Below are 26,745 nucleotides of genomic sequence, written 5' to 3' on the forward strand. Positions count from 1 at the left end.
TGAGCATACCCGTAGCAATATAGAACTTTAGACACCCTAGAGTAGCAATAAAAAATACTAAAAAAAAACTGAGCAATATTTCAAAACAGTTCACAGCTGTTACTTACCAAGCCTTTAAAAATAGTTTGCTACAATATGCAACATTAACATTTTGTCTGTTCTAGCTAAATTCACTCTCCGGATATGTGCATTTCTGTGCCTGGAACTATACAATGGTGTCCTGTTGACTATTTTTCTCCATCATGATACATCTGATACACCAGGTATGTTGACTGAAAAAAAATGCTGAAAGTTCATTTAGTTTTATATAGTTCAATAAAAATAGATGTATTTATGTTTAATTTAATCCTAAAATTGGGTCTAAAAGTGGACACAACATAAGCAAGAGACTGCAGGGAAAAGGTGAAGAAAACTGGAGGAGGGGGTTTGGCGAAAAGAGCAAAACTGAGCACCTAAATATTTTCCAGTGTTAACGCAGTGTGGGCGTTGTTGTGCCAGAAAGCAACACGGACCATGACCCATCTGAGCCGACAGCAGTGTTTGTATAGTCCCCACCACCAGCTGGGTGAGTTAGTGCAGGTGTGGCAGTTATGAGCCACCAGCCGAGTGTCGGTCTTTGGCCTCGTCCATGAGCCATGCTGTCTCTGCTGTCTACAACTGAGCTGCTGATTGTTTTCTCACATTGTTTGACACCTTGGACGGCAGTCCACTGGCTTGGAGACTCATGTAATTTTAATATCATATGGCAGCAAACCTGCCTCCTATCATGCAGGCCACACTACACTCCCCGAAGCTGTAATCATACAGTCAATTGAAACTGGAGAAACAAAGACTACATTTCTCACACTTCACCTTCAACAGACACAACAGTAAGACACTAAAATAATAAAACATACTCTGAAGTAAAAAACATGAAAATAATTAAAGAAAATAATACAACCCTGTTTTCAAAAAAGTTGGGATGCTGTGCAAAATGTAAATAAAAACAGAAAGACAGCAACACTGGTTGAGAGCTCCATTGTGTTTTGTTTGTTTTTGTTTGTTTGTACTGTTACATGTGAAACAGTCTCTCTCACATGTGGCGCAGAAGATCTGCTGAACATCGGGCAGTCCATGCCACAAGGCATTTTTCCTGACTTTTCACTTTCGGACTGTTTTTTGGGCATTTTAGTGAACGGCGCGGCTGCTTTCTACAGCAGGCGCAGACGTAGACAGAGCACTGGTTAAACTCTGACAGCGTGGACTTCACACACCGCTCCCCAGCATTCACATGGTGAATCTTTGCTCCTTAGGGAATAAATTGGAAGAGGTTTCCCTTCTAAACAGAACAAACAAGGACTTTTCTCTCTCTGCTGTGCTGTGCTTCACTGAGTCTTGGCTCACTGTGTCGACCCCAGACAGCGCACTCCAGCTCCACGGCTGTAACCTCTACAGAGCGGACCGCTCCGCGGAGCTCTCAGTCAAGAAAAAGGCAGCGGAATCTGCTTTTACATCAACCAAGGCTGGTGTACAGATGTCACAGTGTTAACGAAAACATGCAGCCTAACCTGGAATCACTTTTATAAACTGTAAACCGTTTTACTGTCTGAGGGAGTTTTCATCTATCGTTCTCACAGGAATCTATATTCCACCCCAGGCGTGCACGAGGCACTGCGCACTCTCACAGACCAGATCACCAGCTCAAACACACAGACTCTGTTTTTATCATTTTAGGGGACAACAGAGCGCAACTCACCATTGAACTGCCTAAATACAGACAGCATGTTACCTGCCCCACCAGTGAGAGTAATATTTTAGATCACTGCTACACTGTGTTAAAGGGGGCCTATCGCTCTGTTCCCCATGCTGCTCTGAGCCCCTCCGGTCACTCGCTAATCCACCTCCTTCCAACCTATAGGCAGAAGCTCAAGTGTGCCAAACCTGTAGTCAGCTCTGTGAAGAAGTGGACCAACAAGGCTAAAGAAAGGCTTCAGGACTGCCTGGAATTAACAGATTGGAGTGTGTTTGAGGGTGCTACAAGCAGCCTGGATGAATATACAGACACCGTGACATCCTACATCAGCTTTTATGAAGACACCCGTGTTCCCACCAGGACTTAAGGCATTAAATATAACAATGACAAGCCCTGGTTTAATGCCAGACTGAAACAGTTGCGCCAGTCTAAAGAAGCAGTGTATAGGAGTGGAGATCGGGCTCTGTACAGTCAGGCAAGGAACACACTCAACAAAGAAATCAGAGCTGCAAAGAGGAGCTACTCAAACAAGCTGAGTAGTATGATGTCCACAAATCAGCCATCAACCGTCTGGAAGTGCCTGCAGAACATCACCAGCTACAAAAGAACACCCCACCAGACAGTGGGTGATCGTCAGCTGGCTGATGAGCTTAACACCTTTTACTGAAGGTTTGAAAAGCCCAGCTCCACAAACCCATTCAGCACAGATTCACGCCGTCCTGTCATTCAGCCATTTATTCAGCCTGCCCTGAAGATTTAACCATAATTCCAGTTCCCAATAAAGCAACCGTCATAGGATTGAATGACTACAGACCCGTTGCTTTGACCTCTGTGGTCATGAAATCCTTTGAGAGACTGGTGCTCACCCATCTGAAGACCATCACAGATCCTCTGCTAGACCCCCTGCAGTTTGCATACCGGGCAAACAGGTCAGTGGACGCCACAGTGAACATGGGACTCCAGCTTATTCTCCAACAGATTGAACATCTAGGAACGTATGCAAGAATTCTGTTCTTGGACTTCAGCTCAGCCTTTAATACGATCATCCCAGGACAGCTACACAACAAACTACTCCAACTCAGTGTGCCGACCCCCACCTGCCAGTGGATCACCAACTTCCTCACTGGCAGAGAGCAGCAGGTAAGTTTGGGAAAGTTCACCTCAAACACCCAGATCATTAGTACAGGCGCTCCACAGGTGTCCTCTCACCATTGCTCTTCTCACTGTACACGAATGACTGTGCCTCCTCGGAAGTATATAGACGACACTACAGTCATTGGTCTCATCCAAGATGGTGGCGAGTCTGCTTACAGACAGGTGGTTGATCAGGTGGTCCTTTGGGGCAGCCACAACAACTTGGTGCTGAATACAGGGCGAACGGTGGAGATGACAGTGGACTCCAACCCTGCCAGCACTCACCATCCTGGACAGAACTGTGATGGCAGTAGAGTCCTGCAAGTTCCTTTGGCACAACAATCACAGGGACCTGAAGTGGGACAGCAACATCAGCTCCATCATCAAGACAGCCCAGCAGAGGATATACTTCCTGCGACAGCTAAGGAAGTTCAACCTGCCCCAGGAGCTGATGGTGCGTTTCTACACAGCCATCATAGAGTCATCACCACGTCCATCACAGTGTGGGGCAGGTCAGCCACCAAGCATGACCTCCACAAACTGCAGCACATGATCAGGTCATCTCCACTGACTCGTCACACCCCGGACACCACCTGTTCCAGCTCCTTCCCTCAGGCTGGTGCTTCAGCCAGATGAGGATCAGGACCTCCAGAATACAGAGAAGCTTCTTCCCACAAGCCATCACTCTCTTCAACAGTTAAAATATCACACAAAAAATACTCCAGCTTCTAAACTGCACTTCTAAATATACTGGTATATATTATCACACTCAACACTTGATCCTCTGAAACTACCATCTCAGACCAGTGTTTCTTATAGCATCTTATTACCTGCTTTATTACCCCACTTACCTGACTGTTACCTCAATACCCGCCTTATTACCCCACTTATCTGACTGTTATCTCACTTACCCACCTTAATACCCCACTTATCTGACTGTTATCTCACTTACCCACCTTAATACCCCACTTATCTGACTGTTATCTCACTTACCCACCTTAATACCCCACTTATCTGACTGTTATCTCACTTACCCACCTTAATACCCCACTTATCTGACTGTTATCTCACTTACCCACCTTATTACCCCACTTACCTGACTGTTACCTCACTTACCCGCCTTATTACCCCACTTATCTGACTGTTACCTCACTTTTCCTTTCTTTGCCACAATACACCCTTTAACTGCTGCTGCACTCAGCACTTTAACTTAAAACACATACTTTGCACATTGTAAGGTTTACAGGTATGACTGTGTGTGTGTGTGTGTGTGTGTGCATGATTGAGTGATGGTAGGAATGCGTGTTTTATTTTATCTTACTTAATTTTATTTAATTTAATTTTATTTTATTTACTACATGTAAATGTTTGATATGGTGCACCGTGAGCTCCTGTAACCAAAACCAAATTCCTTGTATGTGTAAGCATACCTGGCCAATAAAGCTTGACTCTGATTCTGATTTGATGCCAGCAAGACATTTAAAAAAGTTGGGATGGGGGCCTGTTTACCACTGTGTTACCTCTTCTTTTAACAACATTCTGTAATTTTGGGAACCACAAAAACTGCTGTAGTTTTGACAGTTAAATGTTTTCTCATTGTTTGATGTAGGATCAACATTTCTGGTCTTATTTCTTGTATATTTAGTTTTAATAATGAAGAATGTAGTTTGACATTGTCTTACTGAAATAATTAAGGCCTTCCCTGAAAAAGACGTCATCTGGATGGCAGCATATGTTGCCAAAACATGTATATATCATTCAGCATTAATGATGCCTTCACAGATGTGCACATCACCCATGCCATGTGCACTAATGCCCCCCTAAACCATCATGAATACTGGCTTTTGAACTGTGCACTGATAACAAGCTGAGTGGTCTTCAGCCCGGAGGACACAGTGTCCATGATTTCCAAAAAGAAACTGAAATGTTGATTTGGTCGGACCACAGGACACTTTTCCACTTCCCCTCAGTCCATTTTAAATGAGCTCAGGCCCAGAGAAGGTGGCAGCGTTTCTGGATCCTGTTTATATTTGGTTTCTTCTTTGCGTTTTAGAGTTTTAACTTGCATTTTTAGTTTTCTCAGACAGTGGTTTTCAGAAGTGTTTCTGAGCCCATGCAGTGATTTCCACTACAGAATCATATCTGTTTTTAATGCAGTGCCGTCTGAGGACCCAAAGATCACAGCCAGCATATACTGGTTTTTGTCCCTTACATACAGAGATTTCTCCAGATTCTCTGAGTCTTTTAATGTTATTATGTACCATAGTTGATGAAAAGCAAAAGTTCTTTGCTGTTTTACGTTGAGAAATTCTTGAATTGTTGCACTATTTGATGGTGCAGACTTTCACAGAGTGGTGAACCCCTCCTCATCTTTATTTCTGAAAGACTCCGCCTCTCTGAGATGCTTTTTTAATACCCAGTCATGTTACTGACCTGCTGCCAATCAACCACTAGGTGTTTTTTTTAGTATTACACAACTTTACCAGCCTTTTGTTGCCCCCGTCCCAACTTTTTTGGAATGTGTTGTTTAAAATGGGCAAATATTTTTCAAAAAATAATTACATTACTCAGTTTTAAATTTGTTGTCTTTGTACTGTTTTCAGTTGCATATAGGGTTTAAATGATTTGCACATCATTGTATTTTGTTTTTATTTACATTTTGCACAGTGTCCCAACTTTTTTGGCAATGGGGTTGTACTTATAACCATTGACACAAGCTTATCAGAATCAAGCTTTATTGGCCAGGTATGCTTACGCATACAAGGAATTTGGTTTTGGTTACAGGAGCTCACAGAGCACAGTATCAGACAGACATTTACATGTAGTGAATAAAATAAAATAAATATAAAATATAACAAAATAAAATTAAATAAAACATGCATTCCTACCGTCACACACACACACACACACACACACACTCACACACACAGTCATACCTGTAAACCTTACAGGGTCTGAAGTTAAAGTGCTGAGTGCAGCAGCAGTTAAAGGGTGTATAGTGGCAGAGAAAGGGATCAGTGAGGTGACAGTCAGATCAGTGGGGTAATAAGGTGGGTAAGTAAGATGCTAGAATAAACACTGGTTTGAGGCGGCAGTTCCAAAGGATGGAGTAGAGTTGATACTATATACCAGTAGTTATGAAGTGCAGTTTAGAAGCTGGAATATTTTAATGTGTAATAATTAACTGTTGAAGAGAGAGATGGCTTGTGGGAAGAAGCTCCTTCGTAGCCTGGATGTCCTGATCCTCATCTGGCTGAAGCGCCAGCCTGAGGGAAGGAGCTGGAACAGGTGGTGTCCGGGGCGAGAGGGGTCTGTGGAGATCTTCTCCGCACGCTTCCTGGTTCTGGAGGCATGCAGTTCCAGCAGTGTGGGCAGCTTAACTCCAATAGTCCTCTCTGCAGACCTGGTGATGCGCTGCAGTCTGTGGAGGTCATGCTTGGTGGCTGAACTGCCCCACACTGTGATGGACATGGTGATGACAGACTCTATGATGGCTGTGTAGAACCGCACCATCAACCTGGGGCAGGTTGAACCTCCTCAGCAGATGCAGGAAGTACATCCTCTGCTGGGCTCTCTTGATGATGGAGCCGATATTGCTGTTCCACTTCAGGTACCTGGTGATTGTTGTGCCCAGGAACTTGCAGCACTCCACTGCCATCACTGTTCTGTCCAGGATGGTGGGTGCTGACAGGGCTGGAGGGCTCCTCCTGAAGTCCACTGTCATCTCCACTGTTTTAGCTGTGTTCAGCACCAGGTTATCGTGGCTGCTCTAAAGGACCACCTGATCAACCACCCGTCTGTAAGCAGACTCGTCACCATCTCGGATGAGACCAATGACTGTAGTACCATCTGCATACTTCAGGATTTTGACTGAGGGGTCCGTGGAGGTACAGTTGTTCGTGTACAGTGAGAAGAGCAATGGGGAGAGTACACAACCCTGTGGAGCACCTGTACTAATGATCTGGGTGTTTGAGGTGAACTTTCCCAAACTCACCTGCTGCTCTCTGCCAGTGAGGAAGTTGGTGATCCACTGGCAGGTGGGGGTCGGCACACTGAGTTGGAGTAGTTTGTTGTGTAGCTGTCCTGGGATGATCGTATTAAAGGCTGAGCTGAAGTCCAAGAACAGAATTCTTCCATATGTCCTGGGTATTCAAGCTGATGGAGAATAAGCTGGAGTCCCATGTTCAATGCGTCGTCCACCAACCTATTTGCCCGATATGCAAACTGCAGGGGATCTAGCAGAGGATCTGTGATGTTCTTCAGATGTGTGAGCACCAGTCTCTCAAAGGATTTCATGACTACAGAGGTCAGAGCAACGGGTCTATAGTCATTCAATCCTGTGATGGTTGCTTTCTTGGGAACTGGAATTATGGTGGAGGGTTTGAAGCAGGAAGGTACGACACACAGCTCCAGTGATTTGTTAAAGAGCGCTGTAAACACTGGCGTGATCTGGATGGCGCAGACCCTCAGACAGGAGGGTGATACACCATCTGGTCCTGGTGCTTTCCTCAGTTATAAATTTAGACCATTTTTGACAGTTGGTGGTGGTTGTTGTTATTAGTTAGCCTCTAATTTTACATTGCATCAGCGCAATAGTGGCTCCAAAAAAGGTTTCCCTAAAGGCCCTGCATGTCCACTTTTTTTTTTTGCTCAGAATGATCTCTTAGGCCACTTCAACACTGTTGGCAGTAGCCGACATTCCAGGAAAACATTCCAAAAATTCCAGCTAAGAAAATAGAGTTTATGAAACACGTACTGTGTGAACACACTGCATCACGGTGTGTCTTTTCGCATACATACATCTTTTTTGTGCATTTCACAAACAAATGGCAACCAAAGAGCACACTACAGAGAGCATCCATAGCTTTACACCAGCAGTCACTACATTATAGTTTGATTTCAACTGCATTTCTGTAGCTACTACATGACTAATATACATTAATAAAGACATTGAGACCATACACTGTGCTATATATTAAATGCAAATTACTTATTGAGAATGTTCTGTAGGCTACTTAGACCTTAAGAGTTTTAGTTAATAACGAAACGGTCAGAACAGTCAGATTCAGTGTAGCACAGTTAAATTTAATCTAAAGGTTAGATTTGAGAGGTACTGTGTTCACTAGTCATAAATCCAGTGCTTTTCTGTTTACTGTTGTATTCTTTTAATATTGTGCATGTTAGTCAAACACTTTAAGAAAAAAAGAGATATATTTTAGTAAGATATATCTGTCCTCATTATTATTATTATTATTATTATTATTATTATTATTATTATACTGCAGAAAAATATCCCTATAATAATAATAATAATAATAATAATAATAATAACAATAATAATATTAGCATGGCCTAACTCATAGGCTAAATGTAATATTCTTATAGTCCATGACATGATTCACTAATAAATAATGAGAGCAGTCCATATACACACATAAAAATTCACAGATTAATCGACAGATTAATATAGATGTCATATAAAAAATGTATCTAAATTTTATTATGCCATTATTTGCTGGTGGAACTTTTTCATTTTGTAACAGAGATGTGTAGGACGGTTCGGTAAATGTTACTGAGATACTTTTTAAACTAAACAAAACAGTCTTCGGCCGTAAGAGCTACCAGCACCGCTGGGTCCTACTGCCATTCTGTTACCTACTGCTGCTGGGTCCTAGTGGTGTATGGTTCACCTACCATTCTCTGGTCCTTTAATCTTCTATCCATTACACACTCCTAAGCACTTCCTTCACGTTTTATCCTGACCAGCTGTTATTGTTTTAAACCAATAACTTGCCTGTTCTGACCATTCAAAAGTTAACACACGTTAGAAACATCCCCCAACCTGCCACAGCTGGTATCTTATGGTCTGTGGAATATAGATGCTGATAAGAACATCACATACCAACTTTTCACACTACACTTTAAATGACAATATACCACTTATAGTCTTTCTTACTAACATGCATCTCATCATATTGTAGGTATTGTTACTATAACAGCATCAATTTTCATCAGCATGCTTTTGCTCCTCTTGCTACAAAGACACTTCTTTCAGCAGAAACCATTTAAAGGTAAGTTTGACAAAGTGTACATTTATTTATGGTGTCTGTAACTTAAAAATAAGGCAGAAATAAGGCAAACTGCTTTTACCTAAAATATTTAATAATGAATTAATGAAAAAAAACAAATATATCTTTGTGAATATGTAATTAGATGTTGTATGTTTCAGGGAATTTTGAACAAATAAAAGTTATGAAAGCTTTAAAAAATTACATCCATAATACTGTTAGTAAACATTATCACACAAGCCTGATTAATGACAATAATGTTTTTTGTTCAGGTCTCCATATTGGTCTCTCATCTGCTATTGTAGTTGTAGCCTGTGGATTTAATATCTCAGCTTTTGTTTCTGAGGGGAAGTTTTTGGGAAATTTTGTCCAAGGTAAGTACATAAAAATAAGCTTATTGCATCATAAGACTTATTATTGAGTAATTACATGGAAAACAATGTAAACTTATTCATTTATTCTTAAATTATAGAAATGAAGAATGGAAGTCTGGACCAGTTCTTAGGCTTTTAAGGCATTAAATAACAATATCCATAGCAACAATCAGTGGATATAACGATAATAAATTTTAACACAAAATAGTTTGTTTGTTTGTAATTAAGTGATTTATGACATTTCTACAATATTTTAATATGGAATATGGAATTCACTTCAAAGCCATAAAAAAGCTTGTAAATGTCCTCCAAGTGATAATAGAATACAGTAAATTACAAGAACATTCACAGTTGGGTAGTAACTGAAATATATATATATATATATATATATATATATATATATATATATATATATATATATATATATATATATACACACAGTAAAAAGACTACAGATACATTATAAAAACAGGGCTGAATACCAGCAGGATTGCATACAAAATGCATGCAGTCTCACTGCCTTTTGTCAAAATTTGCCTTTATAATGAACAATATGTCTTTATGAATTTTTGTTTGACGAAGAAGAGAGAGAGCAGGCATTCCAGCTGCCAGAAGAGATTAATAAAGAAATTTAAACAGATAAAGACCAAAGAGCCATAGAGTTTTAATGAAGCGCTGAATTAAAGAGCTGCATTTTCAGATGTTTATTAAAAGTGAGCTCTGAGCTTGACTGTCTAATAAAAGGTGAACTGAGCTCCACAGTTTAGAAGCAGAACTTAGTAGAACTTAGTTTATTTACTTTATTTACAACAGTTGTGAGCTCTTGATAGTTGATAACAGAGAAAGATGTCATTACTGATGTAGGTGACCTGTCAGGAACGTTATAGGAGCTTGTTTGAGTCTGCTGAGCTACACCCTGTCGTATCAGGTCTATTTTATTTTGGAAATGAACTGCAAACTCTTCACAGATATTTGAAGATAAATCATCATGAGACGCACTAGCAGACAAGTTAGGGTTAATTAGTCGGTCTGTAGTGGAAAAAAGGATTTTGGTATTATTTTTGTGTCTATTGATTACACTGGAGAGGTATGACTGTCTGGATATTTTCACAGCATTATTATAGACTGAGATCTGATCTTTGAGAATATCATAATGTACCTGCAGTTTAGTTTTCCTCCATAAGTGTCTGATTTACAACAATTTCTCTTAAGCTGGCGTATTTCCGCATTCATCCATGGATTTTTAAGAGTGCACGAGCTTTTCTTCCTTTTTTTAGGGGCGAGAAGGTCGAGGCCTTCCCGTAATCCAGCACTTAGATCGGAGACTAGATCATTACAGGATGGAGTCGTATCTGTATTCGCTGAATTATTATAAACAGTTTTAAACTTCTCAACTGTTTCTGAGTGTAACTGGTTTTAAAGTAACTTTCAGGCTCTTTCTTCTTTACTTCTAAATTGATTTGAAAGAAGATACAGAAATGATCTGATAAGAAAACATCCGAGATTTGGGACACCTTTGTGTTTAAACCTTTAGTGATGACCAGATCCAGGATGTGACCGAGCTTGTGGGTAGAGCTGCCCACTTGCTGCTTCAAATCAAATGTCTCTAGAAGTCTAATGAATTCTAATGCATTACTATCTGATGGGCTGTACGTATGGTTTATAGTGGCAAAATCTTAACATTTGTAAATTATCATCAGTTATGTGTAACTAAGACCATCAGCTATCACTTAGTTTTCAGGTGAAATTAGTGCCGTTTAAACTCATAGGACACATTGATTTCTGTGAGCTGCTGAAACCACTGAGAGCTGATAGGGGACCAACTACAAATTGTAATTTTCAAAGTCCTAACACGGTGCACCAATATGAAACCTTATGAGCCAGTACAGCCTTCTAAACCTAATCCTAGTAATTATTGTGTTCAGACTGCAGGCATATCAGGTTAGTTTCTCAAATCAGATCTTTTGCGTCGACTGTCCGTTCTGTTATCTGCGGGTGATCAGATTCAAATTTATTTGTATAGCGCTTTTTACAAAGCAGCTTCACAGAAATCCATTAAGGACAAAGTTTTAACATGAAATGTAAATCCTCCAGGTGAGCAAGCCAGGAAAAACTCCCTCAGAGCTGGGGAAGAAACCTTGGGAGGAACCAAGGCTCACAAGGGGGGACCCATCCTCCTCTGGTCAAACTACCTACAAAATTATTATACTACTAATATTAATAGTAGTAGTAGTAGTAATAATAGTTAGGAGTTCAGTGTAGGGTGGGCAGCTAGTCCAAGGCAGGTGGTGGTAGCTGGGCAAGTGGCGGTGACTGGGGCATGGGCAACTGGTCTGAAGCGGGTAGCAGGAGAGCTCGACAGACAATCATCCATCAGTGTCCGTCCGGCAGGTGGGCAGTCGTTTACTCAGAAAAAATGTAGGCAGATGGAGTTAGTTTAGTTCTGTATGGCTGTATGTATAATAATATGTAAAACATTTCCAGAGTGTGGCTAACGACTCCGGCAGATCTGACTATAACAGCTTAACTAAAAGGAGAGAACCAAAAGGACACACAGACACAGGAGCACCCTGAAACAATTTGGCATCCCTCCGCTCCACCGTCCACAAACCTGAGTGATCGCGTGTGAGCGGCGGGACGACAGCACCAGTCTCAGTTTACTATAATTCCCTGTGTCCATGGACCCCTGGATCTACTGCCTTTATCTAAGGGGGAACATTAACTACCAAAAGCTAAACTAAACAAGTGAGTTTTCAGCCTAGATTTGAAGATTGCGACTGAGTCTGAGTTCCGAACATTTTCTGGAAGATCATTCCAGAGTTTGGGGGCTTTATAAGAAAAGGCTCTTCCCCCAGATGAAACCTTCTGAATTCTGGGAACTATTAAAAAGCCAGCACTCTGTGATCTGAGAAATCGTGGTGGCTCGTAATGGGAAATAAGGTCTTGCAGGTACTCAGGAGCCCATGTAGGGCTTTATACGTCAATAAAAGAATTTTGAAATCAATACGGAATTTAACAGGCAGCCAATGGAGTGATGATAGAACTGGACTGATATGATCAAATGTTCTAGGTTAGTGAGAACCCTGGCTGCAGCATTTTGAACTAGTTGAAGTTTACTTAAATTCCTGCTGGTGCATCCTGACAGTAGTGCATTACAATAGTCTAGCCTTGAAGTAATAAAGGCATGTACTAATGTTTCTGCATCGTGCAGCGATAAGGCATTTCTTATTCTGGCGATGTTGAGAAGATGTAAAAAAGCTGTCCTAGTGATGCTGCCTATGTGTTGATCGAATGATAAATCTGGATCAATTATGATGCCAAGATTTTTTGCTGCTGAACCTGGTATAACTGGAAAGTCAGCGAGATTTAAAATTAAATCTGGTAATTTATTTCTTGCCACTTTTGGACCCAGAAAGAGAACCTCTGTTTTGTTACTGTTTAGAAGGAGGAAGTTACGCAACATCCAGCCTTTCACGTCTTTTACACAGTCCTCTATTTTCTTTAGCCTGTATTTGTCATCAGCCTTGGCTGATATGTACAGTTGCGTATCGTCTGCATAACAGTGAAAGTTAATGCCATGGTTACTTATAACTGTGCCTAACGGTAACATGTATAATGTAAATAATAATGGTCCTAAAATAGAGCCTTGCGGAATTCCAAATCTTACTTGTGAATAATTGGAAGATGAATCATTTACCTTTACGAACTGATAACGTTCTCATATATGTGGTTCTTATGTAGATATGAACTAAGTTGTTGGGCTACAGCTTTTTCTAAGATCTTAGATATAAATGGAAGGTTAGAAATAGGCCTGTAATTAGACAATACGCAGCATCAAGGTTTGGTTTCTTGATCAGAGGCTTAATAACTGCTAGTTTAAAAGCTCTGGGTACATGGCCCAGGCTAAGGGACGAGTTTACTATAGTTAAAAGAGGATTAATGATAACTGGTAGTACTTCTTTGAGTAATTTTGAGGGGATTGCATCAAGTGTGCAGGTTGTAAAATTTGCAGAGGAGAAAATCTTCTCTAGTTCTAACTGTGGTAGTGGGTAGAAAGTTTCCAGCCTTTCCTCTGCAACTACGTTATGTTTTATATCAGCCACGTCAGATGACAGCCAAGTTGGATTTAATACTGTGGGTTGAGTTTGTTGTCTAATATTTTCAATTTTATTATTAAAAAAGTCCATAAAAACTTCACTGGTGAGAGTCACCGGAATTTGTGGTTCAGTACCTGCCTGATTTTTTGTAATTCTGGAAATCACACTAAACAGTACTCTAGGATTATATTTATTATTCTCGATCAGCGAGGCCAGATATGCTGAGCGAGCTTTAGTGAGAGCATTTCTATACTCTATAAGGCTGTCCTTCCAGGCCAAGTGGAACACTTCCAGCTTGGTTGATCACCATTTCCGCTCTAGTTTCCGTACTGTTTATTTTAAGGTACGGGTTTTATCATCGTACCATGGGGCGAGCTTTTTCTGTCTTATCCTTTTGATTTTTAGTGGTGCCACATTTTCTAAAGTAGATCGGAAGGTATTTTCTAAATAGTCGGTTAGTACATCTAGCTCCATTGGGTCTGATGGAGTGGAGACTAGGGTTGTTAGTACTGGGAGGTTTTCTATGAATTGTAGGGCGGTAAATGGTTTTATTGAGCGCTTTGTAGAATAGCGAGGGGACGTACATGTATTATGGCTAAGACGTAGCTCATAAGAGATTAGGTAATGGTCGGAGATTACTGAGGTTTGTGGTAGGATATTAGCCTGTCTATGTTAAGTCCAAGTGTCAGAACTAGATCTAAAGTGTGACTACAGTAGTGCGTAGGCCCTGTTACATTTTGGGTGATACCAACAGAGTCTAGGATTGAAGTAAACGCCTTTTTTAGTGGGTCATCTGCCTTCTCAAAATGGACATTAAAATCTCCTACAATCATTACTTTATCATTGCACACAGCTAGGTTTGCAGCAAAATCACTAAATTCTTTTAAAAATTCTGTGTAGGGTCCTGGTGGTCTGTAAATGTTAAATAATGAAAATGCCTTCTTTTTTGTGTCCGGATTAGTAACGTTGATGGAGAGAACCTCAAAAGAAGTGAAGGTGTCACATTGTTTCTGACTGATATCTAGGGTATTCTGGTAGATTACACATAATCCCCCTCCTTTGCCTGATAATCTTGGGCTGTGTACATAATTATAGCCTGTAGGGGTGGCTTCATTTAGTGCTGAATATTCATCCTGTCTAACCCATGTTTCAGTGAGACAGAAAACGTCAAATTTATGATCACTTATTATTTCATTTACGATGACTGCTTTTGAGTTTAGTGATCTTATATTGAATAACCCAAATTTTAGAACTGAGGTGTTGCTGCTATCATCTAAATATGATTTAATATTGATTAGGTTATTGAAACGGGCTGATTGAGTTTTTCTACGTTTAGATTTGATTTAATTCAGGGTAAAGACACAGTCTCAATATAGTGGATCCTAGGTGACGCCTCAAGGCGGTTCGCAGACGGTCGGTTTAGCCTGTCTGTCTGCGGCCTGGTCCCGGCTCTGGATTGTCAGCAGCTGTTTACACTACTCTGCCGACTAACTAAAAGGCTATGTGCTATGCTGCAAGAAAGTAAGGCAGCACCCCACGCGTGGGGTGGACACCATCCCTACCTATAAGACCAGGCTTGCCCTCGAAATGTAACCAATTATCTATAAAGCCCACTTTATTTTCCGAACACCACTTGGACATCCAGCAGTTTAACACTGAAAGTCTGCTGTAGGCTTCAGCGCCGCGCCGCACTGGGATGGGACCAGAGCAGATTACATCGTCTGGGCCAGTTTAATCACCTCTCTAATGTTACCCTTAGTTACCTCAGACTGTCGCAGACGAATATCATTGGCCCCTACATGGATGACTATCCTCGAATATCTCTTATTAGCTAACAGTCTAAGGTTGCCACTAATGTCCGGCGCTCTGGCTCCCGGTAAACAGCTAACTGTTACTGCTGGCACCCCTAAAGGAGTAGCTAATTTCACGTGTCGAACGATCGAGTCTCCTATAACCAGAGCACTTTTAACAGGCTCCTCAGTGGGTGCTTCACTGAGCGGGGCAAACCTGTTTGACACGTGAATCGGAGGAGTGTGGTGTTCTGGTGGGCTAGCTTTGGCCTCAGCGTTAGCATTAGCCTTAGCTTTCCGGCTATGTCGCCGAGACGTCACCCATTCACCCCGCTGTGAGGGCTCTAACACCGGAGTCGAGGGGGTGCTGACTCTCCCTAAGGCACCCGGAGCTGCTAACAGTGAATCTCGCTGTCTGTCCCTTAATAAATCCCAAATGCGCACCTCTAGCTGGTCCACCTTTTCCACGAGGGAGCTAACTAGCTGGCACTTAGCACAAACACAGCCACTATCTTTATCGCTAGAGGTGGAAAAGGGGATTAAACTAAACATGCCACACTCTGAGCAGGCAAAGAAACCAGCAGTAGCCATGATATTGCAGGAACTTACCGCTTTTGGTTGATTTAGGAACTTAGCAGTGTGACACCACCACATAAGGGGACCTGTGGAGTACCTATTTTTAATGATCAACACTAACATAGATTTCAGGTAGTGTTATTTAGGTTACCCCACAGAAAATAAAGTCTCTAATTTCCTTTATGACTTCTCACTGGGAGGCCATGAACAGACCAGGAGAACCACTGACCAAAGAATTAAATCGGTCATTCATTCTGGCTGACGGGAAGATCCACTCCCCTGAGGGGAAAGTCCAGCTGTCATATGAGTGGCATGGACTTTTGGTGACAGCGGACACTTACATCATGACCAACACACAATTGGTGTTTCCTCTGGTCTTAGGACTAGATTTTTTGAGTAAGTCTGGTGTTCAACTGAATGTTGGGGAGCGCAACTACAGCCTGAAGATCAGAGGAAGGTGGAGTGTTTTTCCTTTTCTGTCTTCTGGGGTGACAAGCCACTCCTGTGTAAAACCCAGAGAGCCAAAAGTCAGCCTTTATGTGGCTTTACCTCTTGAAAGTGAACAGGTGTTGGAAGCCACAAGTTCTTTCCAAACACAGGACTTTGATGGACTACTGAAAAGCCATCCACCTGAGTTGCAACCTCTCTTTCAGAAATGGTCATCAGTCTGCTCAGAAAAGCTGGGAAGGACAAGCAAGATCAAGCATCATATTCTGACCACTGATGAAATCCCTGTCCGTTCCAGAGCTTATCGAGTCTCTCCAGCGAAGAGAGAGGTAATAAGACTGGAGATTGAAAGCATGTGCAAGGCAGGCATAATAGAGCCATCTGATTCGTCCTGGGCTTCTCCAGTGGTAATTGTACCCAAGCCTGATGGAAGCAACCGTTTCTGTGTTGACTATCGGCGGCTAAATGCCAAGACTCCCCAGGACGCTTACCCCATGCCCCTTGTGCATGATATCTTGGAGTCTTTATATGGAGCCAAATATTTTAGCACCCTTGACCTGAAGTCAGGCTATTGGCAGGTCGAAATGGATGAACGCAGCAAGGAAAAGACTGCTTTTATCAGTCCATTTGGTCTGTACCATTTTTTGACCATGCCCTTTGGTCTCAAAAATGCCGGAGCCACATTTCAAAGGCTGATGGAGCAAGTGCTTGGGGAGCTGAGAGGATCCATCTGCTTTGTTTACATAGATGATGTCATAATCTATTCTCAGACAAAGGCCCAACACCTGAGGGACTTGGAGACAGTTTTTGAGAGGCTCAGGGAAGCACACCTTACCCTAAACTTAAAGAAATGCCATTTTCTCAGAACTGAGCTAAAGTTCTTGGGGACATGTTGTGTCTGGAGAAGGGGTCAAGGTAGACCCAGAAAAAAACATTGCCGTATCTGCATATCCTACCCCCCATGACCTACCTTCCTTACAGCGATTCCTCGGGCTTGTAGGCTGGTATCATAAGTTTATTCCACACTTTGCAGAGTTGGCAGCTCCCTTGAACCATCTCAGACGGAAAGGAGTAGTATGGGTGTGGACTGAAGACTGTCAAAGAAGCGTGGACAAACTGAAGGCTGCCCTCCAACAAGCCCCGGTGCTCGCACAGCCCAGTCCTCTTCAGACAATGATGGCCTCATATGTGAAAGAGAATCACAGGGACTGGGATAAGTGGCTGTTTGAATTCAGGTTCGCCATTAACAATGCCAGGCACGAAACCACAAAGAACACGCCTGCTGAGCTGGCATTGGGCAGAACTCTGAAGGGTCCTTTGGAGAGACTCATCCACCATCATGCTGTGACGCCAAATCATCCCTCATATTCCCTTGTGGAGAGGCAACACCAGCTCAACGAGGAGGTGAGACGCTCAGCTCATGCAGCACAGCTCAGACAGGCCAGGTATTATAATACCCGAAGGAAAGATGCGCACTTTCAAGCGGGAGACCTGGTTTGGGTGCGTGCTCATCATACCTCTAAAGCTTCTGAACATTTCTCTGCTAAATTAGCACCCAAGTGGATGGGGCCTGTCAAGGTGGAGAAGAAGCTTTGTCCAGTGAATTATGTAGTCATGGGATTGCGCCCTGGTGACCAACAGGACATTGTACATGTGGCAAATTTGAAACAGTATTTTGGTGCTGTTCCCCGGTAGCCTCCAGCTGGGGGGGGGAGACTATGTGACACCACCACATAAGGGGACCTGTGGAGTACCTATTTTTAATGATCAACACTAACATAGATTTCAGGTAGTGTTATTTAGGTTACCCCACAGAAAATAAAGTCTCTAATTTCCTTTATGACTTCTCACTGGGATGGTCTGATAGAAGTTGTGGCCTCATCTTATGTCTGGTATTTTTATTATGTTTTCCATATTTTTTGTTTGAAAATGTTTCCTGGGCATTCCAACGGGGACTCTTATTTTGAATATAAACCCTGGTTTGGGAACAGGAAAGGAAAGTGTGGCAGCCATTTTCTTGGAGGATCAAGTTTGGGGAAGACAGGCCTGGTGGAGCCTTGCTGTTCAAGCCCTAACTAACTTTTACTCCTTTTTTTACTCATCTCTGTCCTTGAAGAGTGGATCCCTCTCTAACTGTGGAGTTACCTCAAGGAACTGGGTGAGCTCATTCCTGTTTTTTGTTTTTTTTTGCATTGCTGGGCCCTTTTTTGATTGTTGGGTATTTTTGGGACACTGTTTGCTTGGACTATGGTGGCAGTTGGACATTTTTTGGACGACCTCTTTTTTTGGATTCAATAGAGACAATCTTTAATAACTCTATCCCATTTAATGGACTTCTGCTTCAGATCTTATATTCTACTGCTTCTCTGCTTGTTTGCTGGTGCTGTTGCTGTTGCAGATGCTGTTAGTGTTGTCTGTTCTGGGGAATAAGAATAAGTAAAAGCTAACTTGTGCAAGCTCTGTTGTGTTCTGGTGCTCACGTTTTTTTTTTTTTCTCTCACCAAATTAGTGATCGGATTTTATTAGTAACTGCTGAGTTGATCAGATTGTTACAGCAGGACGATAGCAAGAAAATAGCGCTGGGTCGGCGGTCTGAGCGTTGAGTGTCGGTTGATTGGCTCAGATCAGATTTGTGTGTCCAAACATCATCAGTCTATCTGCATGGGTTGCCGAGGTAACGGCGTAGGCATCAGCAACTACGTAGCTACAATGGTGACGCGGATTTCAAACGTGGATGCAGGAGAGGCGGAGGAGCATCATCTCGCCCTCCAAACTCTTCAGAACTCATCGTCGCTGTTTGTTGAGTTGTGAGTGACAAAAAAGACACTGAAATCCAATTTGAGCATCCAGAGCATCCAGACTGAGATGGGGTAAGACATTGCAAGAACTCATGGAAATCAACAGGTGGAGCCAAGGACCACCTTTTCTCCTGTAGAGTCCAGATCTATGGCCTGAGAATCCAACAACCACACTAGAGGACAATTTCACAAAGCTCCACAAGTTTACACTCTGTGGCATCGCCTCTACTGTGCCTGACCCTTCAGGCACAGATCTCAGTGAGTGCAACACCAGGAAAGAGCTTTTAGAGATCACTGTACAGGAGTTACACAGTATGACTGACAAAGGTAGCAACCCTACAGCCAAACACTCCCTCACTGCAGAAAGATTAAAAAAAGAAAAGGTGGCACTGAGTTGTGAGCTCCCTTCACTTCTTTTAGTTTTTTATTGATTGGTAGGACTGGAGTTGGCTAGCTACAGTTCATTCAAGCACTTTGGACAGGAAAGGGAGGTTAGAGATGGGCCAATAATTACTGAGATCCCAAGGATCAAGACCAGTTTTTTAGTTACGGATATGATACTAGCAGTCTTGTAAGGAGCGGGTACCTGTCCATGAAGAAGTGATTTATTAACAAGAATTGTGAGACGAGGGACCAGGGCAGAACGACAAGCTTTAGTTAAGGTTGTTGGAAGGGGGTCAAGAGAACAAGTTGTAGTTTTAGAAGTAGTTATGATATCTGCAATGGAGGAAAGATCAACTGGGTTGAAGGCAGAAAGATAAGACGAAGAGGGGCTGAAGCTTATAGAGTGGACAGTCAGAGAGGAAAGGGAAAAGGTATTAGTAGAGGCTAGCAGTGAACTGTTGATTCTAGCAATTTTTGATTCAAAGAAATGCAAAAATCAAGTTAATGAAGAAATAAATGTTGCCAGCACCTTCGTTTATAACAGACAAACATTTTTGGAATTTAGATCAACAGTCAGTCACTGAAAACCGGACTTTGAGTTTCTGAACGCAGATCCATTGTTTGGGAACATCAAAGAGACCCCATTTATCTGGGCTGACCGGCCGAGGAAACGCTGCAGGCGCTGGAAAAGTAAGTAAGTAAGTAAAGTTTATTTATATAGTGCTTTTTACAACAGGTGTTGTCACAAAGCAGCTTTACAAGGAAATGAGCATTACAAAAAGAAGTCCGGGTCCGAGCCCCCATGAGCAAGCCAGTGGCGACAGTGGCAAGGAAAAACTCCCTAAGAGAAACAGGAAGAAACCTTGAGAGGAACCAGGACTCAGAAGGGGAACCCATCCTCCTCTGGTCGACACCGGATAGTAAACATTGTTAGTATAAAGTATTATAGTACAAAAACAGGGTAAAACGTGAAGGAAACAATTAATTTGAATAGTTCAGTTCATGCAGCAGAAGCAGCAGCATCAGTGGGGTCAGGTTGTGAGGGTGAGGTTTGCACGGTGAGCAGTGGCACCCGATCAAGGCAGCAGAGGCAGCAGCATCAGCAGCAGGATGGGCAGCTGTTCAACTTGGCAAAAGAAAGAGAGGAAAAACACAGTCAATGGGTGATTGATTAATTTGAATTAGTTTGAATGATTGATTGGTTCAAGTGAATAATTTTGAATAGTTCATGCAGCAACAGCAGTAGTATCAGTGGGGTCAGGTTGTGAGGGTGAGGTTTGCACGGCGTTGTACAGCAGGAGGCTCAATGTTGGTAACCCGGTCCAGAGGGCTGGCGAGCAGTGGCACCCGATCGAGGCAGAAAAGGCAGCAGCATCAGACGCACAGGATGGGCAGCTGTTCAACTCGGCGAAGAAAAGAAAGGAAAACACACAGAGAGGAAAACACACAGAGTTAGTTCTGTAATGGGTGACCGATCACAAATTACAGTGTTAGCAGAGACTCTGGCAGGTATAGAACTAACAGGGAAAACTAATTACCAAAGGCTTGAATATACAAGTAGGTTTTTAGCCTAGACTTAAAGACTGAGGCTGTGTCTGAGTCCCGAACATTAACAGGAAGACTATTCCAAAGCTGGGGGGCTTTGTATGAGAAGCTCTCCCCCCTGACGTAACTTTATTAATTCTGGGTACTAATAGTGAGCAGCACCTTGTGATCTAAGTAGGCGGGATGGTTCATAGTGAGAGAGAAGTTCACTCAGGTACTGAGGGGTGAGTCCGTTTAGTGCTTTATAGGTCAGTAAGAGAATTTTATAATCAATCCGAAATTTTACTGGCAACCAGTGTAAGGTTGATAAAACTGGGCTGATATGGTCAAACTTTCTGGTTCTAGTAAGAACTCTGGCTGCAGCGTTCTGGACCAGCTGAAGCTTGTTAAGGCTTTTGCTGGGACATCCAGCCAGCAGGGCATTACAGTAATCTAGCCTTGAAGTAATAAATGCATGAACTAACTTTTCTGCATCCTGTAGAGAGAATGCATTTCTCAGTTTAGCAATATTGCGAAGATGCAGGAAGGCTGTTCTAGTAATATTAGTTATATGTGTGTCGAAGGACAGATCAGGGTCTATAATGACACCAAGGCTTTTTACATATGAGCTTGATGCAACTGAGAAACTGTTAAGTTTAAGTGTTAAATTAGACAGTTTGTTTCCAGCCGCTTTTGGACCAAGAAGCAGAACCTCTGTTTTAGAAGGAGAAAGTTACTCGACATCCAGTCCTTTATGTCTTGTATACAGTCTTCAATCTTGCTAAGTTTAATTCTATCATCTGGGTCGCTTGCTAAATATAACTGAGTGTCATCGGCATAGCAGTGGAAGTTTATGCCGTGTCTACTGATAATGGTGCCCAGTGGTAGCATATATAAAGTGAATAATACAGGTCCTAAAACAGAGCCTTGTGGAACACCATATTTTACTTTTGTGAGAACAGATGATTCACCATTTATATTAACAAACTGATACTGATCAGTGAGGTAGGACCGGAACCAGGAACGAGCTGTTCCTGTTACCCCTACAAGGTTTTCTAGTCTGTCTAGTAAGATAGTGTGGTCTATTGTGTCAAATGCCGCACTAAGATTGAGGAGGACTAACAAGGACACATTTTCTTGGTCAGAAAATAATAAAAGATCATTTACAATTTTTACTAGTGCTGTTTCTGTACTATGATGTGGCCTAAAACCAGATTGGAATTTTTCATGTATTTGATTCCTATGTAAAAAGGAGCTTAACTGTTTTGCTACAACTTTTTCCAAGATCTTAGATATAAATGGGAGATTCGAGATGGGTCTATAATTTGAAAGTTCGCACGGATCGAGGTTCTTAATCAGTGGTCTAATTACTGCTAGTTTGAGAGATTTTGGGATGTATCCAAGGCTAAGAGTGGAGTTTATTATTGACAGAATAGGCTTGGTTATTTCTGGCAGAATTTCCTTGAGTAAACCTGTAGGAATCGGATCTAACATACAGGTAGATGATTTCGCGGAAGAGACTATTTTAAATAGTTCATTTTCTTGGAGTAAGGTAAACGATTCCAGCCTCTCTGCAGGAATTATAATATTTTCAAGGTTGAGGCTGGCATTAAGGGGAAGCAGGTTTGAGGAGTTTAACTGTGTTTCTGAATTTTCTGCCTAATTTTTTCAATTTTATCACTAAAGAAATTCATAAAATCGTTGCTGCTATAGGCTGATGGCATCTGGGGTCCACGAACTGTTTTGTTCTCTGTTTAGAGATTGTGCTGAAAAGTAATCTAGGATTATTCTTATTGTTTTCTATGAGAGAGGAGAGATAAGCTGAGCGTGCTGTAGCAAGTGCTTGTCTATAGTCTGTAAGGCTCTCCTTCCAGGCAGACTGGAACACTTCTAGCTTAGTCAGGCGCCATTTACGCTCAAGTTGTCTGGCGTTCTGTTTTAAAGCCCGAGTGTTGTCATTATACCAGGGGGCGAGTTTTTTCTGCCTTACTATTTTACTTTTTAATGGGGCCACACTATCTAGAGTAGATCGAAAACTATTCTCTAAGAGCTTGGTCATAGCATCTAGCTCAGTAGGATTAGATGGACAGATGAGAGCGGCTGATAATTTAGGAAGGTTTCTAATAAAGCTACCAGCTGTGGAGGGAGTTATTGTCTGCTTGACACAATAACATGGTGATGAACGCACATTACCACTAAAGTGAATTTCGTAAGAGATTAAGTAATGGTCAGAGACTGCTGTGCTCTGGGGGAGAATGGCTAAGTTATCTATGTTTACACCAAAAGTCAGTATTAAGTCTAGAGTGTGGTTTTGGTAGTGTGTGGGCCCCTTTATGATTTGGGTGAAACCTATGGAGTCTATGATAGATGTAAATGCCTTACTTAGTGCATCTTGAGGATTGTCAAAATGGATATTAAAATCTCCGACAACTATTATTTTATTTGAAAGCGTTATTAGACTTGATAGAAACTCAGAGAATTCCTGTAAGAACTGAGAATACGGCCCTGGTGGCCTGTAGACTGTAATTAGTGTAAAGGAATTTTTATGTGTTCCTTGATCACTTATATTAAGAAAAAGAACTTCAAAAGAAGAGAATGTATAGCCTACTTTCTGGCTCCTAAAGCTTTAGTATGGATGGTTGCTATACCTCCACCTCGGCCGCTTAAACGAGGGCTATGTGCATAGCTGTAGCCTGGGGGTGTGGCTTCGTTTAGACTAAAGTATTCATCGGGTCTAATCCACGTTTCTGTGAGGCACAGAGCATCAAAGCTGTGATCGGTAATAATTTCATTAACAACGACAGCTTTAGGAGTAAGGGATCAGGAGAGCTGGTGTTCTGGTCAGGCTGAGACGGCGTGCTAACTGCCCCCCACTCCCCAGCATACTATTGGCAAACGTGCAGTCCCTGGACAACAAAATCAGCAAACTCAGGGCCAGATACATTTACTGTTATACACCTTCAGAATAGAGGGCTTTCAAAAATGCAGTAAAATTCTTGTACCACAGTAGCTACTATAGAAATAAAGATAAAAACATAAACAACTATACCATACACAGAATAATCCAACCTAAGAGACTACATGAGGGGTAATACAGTGTACAGTACACTATTTAATAAATGCATTGTAATGCAGTATATACAGTTAATAAGAATGTGGTAAAATATATGAATACAGCAAAAAAAGACACTGACCAGAAATTTTACTGAAAGTAGAATATGACAGGACAGTGGTATCTAAAGAATGATGCAAAGTAAAATGGCGGGTGGTCAGTGTTAGCTGTTAAGAGCTCTGATGGTTTGGGGGGAAGAAGCAGAGTGGAGTAGAGCATATTGTGATGCTTCGGTAGCATTTGCCAGAGGGAAGACAGAAGAACTGGGCATGATCTGGGTGTGAGGTAACTGAGATGATGACCTGAGCTCTCACCCTGCATTGGGATGCATATATATCCTGAAATTGTGGGAGGTCAGTGCCGATGATTTTGGAACCGGGTCTGACTGTTCTTTGTAGAGTCTGAGATTCTGGGCAATCAGGCTGCCAAGACACACTGTAATACTCTCTATGATGCAGCAGTAAAAGTTGACCATAACAGGTGTGTTCATCCTGAAGCTTTTAAGTCTCCTCACACTATTAACAGGGCTGGTATTCAGGGACCAAGTTAGGGAGTCTGACAGGAATCTGAAACTGCTGAAAGTTTCAACAGACAACCCATTGATGCTAATGGGAGTATTATCTTCTCTGTTTTTCCTGAAGTCCACAATGAACTCCTTGGTTTTGTTGACATTCAGGGCCAGATTATTGTTGTGACACCAAACAGTTGGATCATGTCTCCCTTCTGTAGGCAGACTCATCATTATTGCTTGTGATTCCAGTCACAATGGTGTCACCTGCAAACTTGATTATTTTGTTGTAGTTGTGTTTGACAACACAGTCAGGGGTGAACAAGTTGAGGCCTGTGGAGTTCCCATGCTTGGGTCAGCATTGCTGAGTACTTGTCATTTCTCCCTGTCTGCTGTCTGTAGGTCAGAAAGTCCAATACTCCGTTGCAGAGGGAGCTGCACAGACTAACTTCTTTAATGTCAAAATATAATATTTGACATTAACTGTAACATTACTGCAACATGAACCTGAAAAACAGTACATTGTAAAATGTGTATATGTTACATCTATGCGAAATAATTGTTCTTGTTTCTGCAGTGTGGATGCTTCCATTTGCAGCAGTAATATTTATCATTGCATGGATAGCAGTGGTTTTTGTTGTGCGTTATCAACACAAAATTAAAAATCAAAGATGCTCTAAATAGAGAGGCATAGGATGTGAGTATGTCTTAGAATTCTTATATATGAATTAATAAAACCACTGCATTATCATCCAAGATATTCAGTATTTATTACACTTTAATCTAAAATATTTCTGTTTTCAGATGTGTGCTGTGCTGTTGGTGTATCAATAACTACCGCTATAAATGCCTTTTTCTATCTTTACTTTATAAGAGTGAACATGAAGTCTAAAGGTAAGAAATGTCAAATGACAATCTTTTATCTTGGATTTAACAAATATGTTTTATGTTTTACATGCAATACATTTTAAATGGAGCTGTAATAACAATACATGTTTTGTATAAATATTCATATTGTAATTCTTGCTTTTTAAACTATTAAAATATTACTTTTTACTTCTGTAGGCATTATAATGATGGACTTAAAATTGCACTGTTTGATTTTATAAACTGGTACTTGGACTCCAAAACTGAAGATGACTGTACACATTTACATTAGGAATCAGAAACATTATTTATCAAGTACCAAGTGTACAAGGATTTTCTCCTGGTACAGGTGTCAACATAAAATTAGATCAAATAAGAAATCTCTATAGAAAAAGATATACTATGTATGAACATAAAATAGACAGTACACAAACAAACTGCAATTAATGACATGTGCAATGAGAGATCAGCTACAGTCAAGTTCTGTAGTACAGAGGTACATATATACAGTATATATGGCTAAAAGAATTCAGCAGCAAATGTACATGTAAATATATTTACAAAACAATGCATACTACAACAAGGTAAAGTGCATATGTGCACTGAATACAGTAGAGTGTGCAGTGTAGACTACAAAGGCCTAGGCTAATGTAACCCTTCTATCGGGTGTTCGTCCACCCTGGCTAATGATGGACACCAAACTGGGATGATGCAGTTTTATTTGCCTGTAATGAGCACGGCAACCACAGTGTGAGTCTTTGTACGTGCCTCGGCCAGCATACAACACAGCAGCATGTAAACACTCTACTGCCCAAAGCAATACATTGGTCTAAATACATTTCCAAAACAATCCAATGACCTGAGAGATATAAATTCATGAAAATACTACAATTACCTTTACAAATGGCTACGATCGTATAGTGGTGAAAGTGCTCGTGTTTTGACATTTATACACGTCTACATTTTACAGTTCCATCAGCGTCAATTATTATAGTATCAATATAAATTATATTTTATAGCTATCATGCTTTTTTAATTAGTGGAACATCAACCGAAAGTAAAATATGAAGTAATCTGGTGGTGAACACAAAATACAGCATCCAGACCACATGGTGCAGCTAAGAATAAGTTAGTTAACCCAGCTAGCATTGCTGTGCTCATTAATACTGTTCTAATACACATTGAAACATGAATGGAACGTACCTGTAATGAGTGTGGCAACCACAGTTTAAGTCTCTGTTCATGTTTTGGCCAGCATACAACTAAAGAAACATGCTAACATTAGCACAGTTCAGAATTTATAACTCTTAAATAAAGCATATTAAAAAAGCCCA

General features: G+C 41.4%; 1 protein-coding gene and 1 pseudogene across 1 annotated transcript in view; one reads left to right on the plus strand and one right to left on the minus strand.

Annotated features, from left to right (window-relative positions):
* Positions 1 to 26,745, plus strand: part of LOC118805159 — a 1,027,118-nt gene that overhangs the window by 416,448 nt on the left and 583,925 nt on the right. The gene's annotated exons all lie outside the window — the stretch shown is intronic.
* LOC118806227 lies at positions 14,912 to 16,714 on the minus strand (annotated as a pseudogene).

The sequence above is a fragment of the Colossoma macropomum genome, unplaced genomic scaffold, assembly GCF_904425465.1.
Source record: "Colossoma macropomum unplaced genomic scaffold, Colossoma_macropomum, whole genome shotgun sequence".
NCBI classification, from domain to species: Eukaryota; Metazoa; Chordata; class Actinopteri; order Characiformes; family Serrasalmidae; genus Colossoma; species Colossoma macropomum.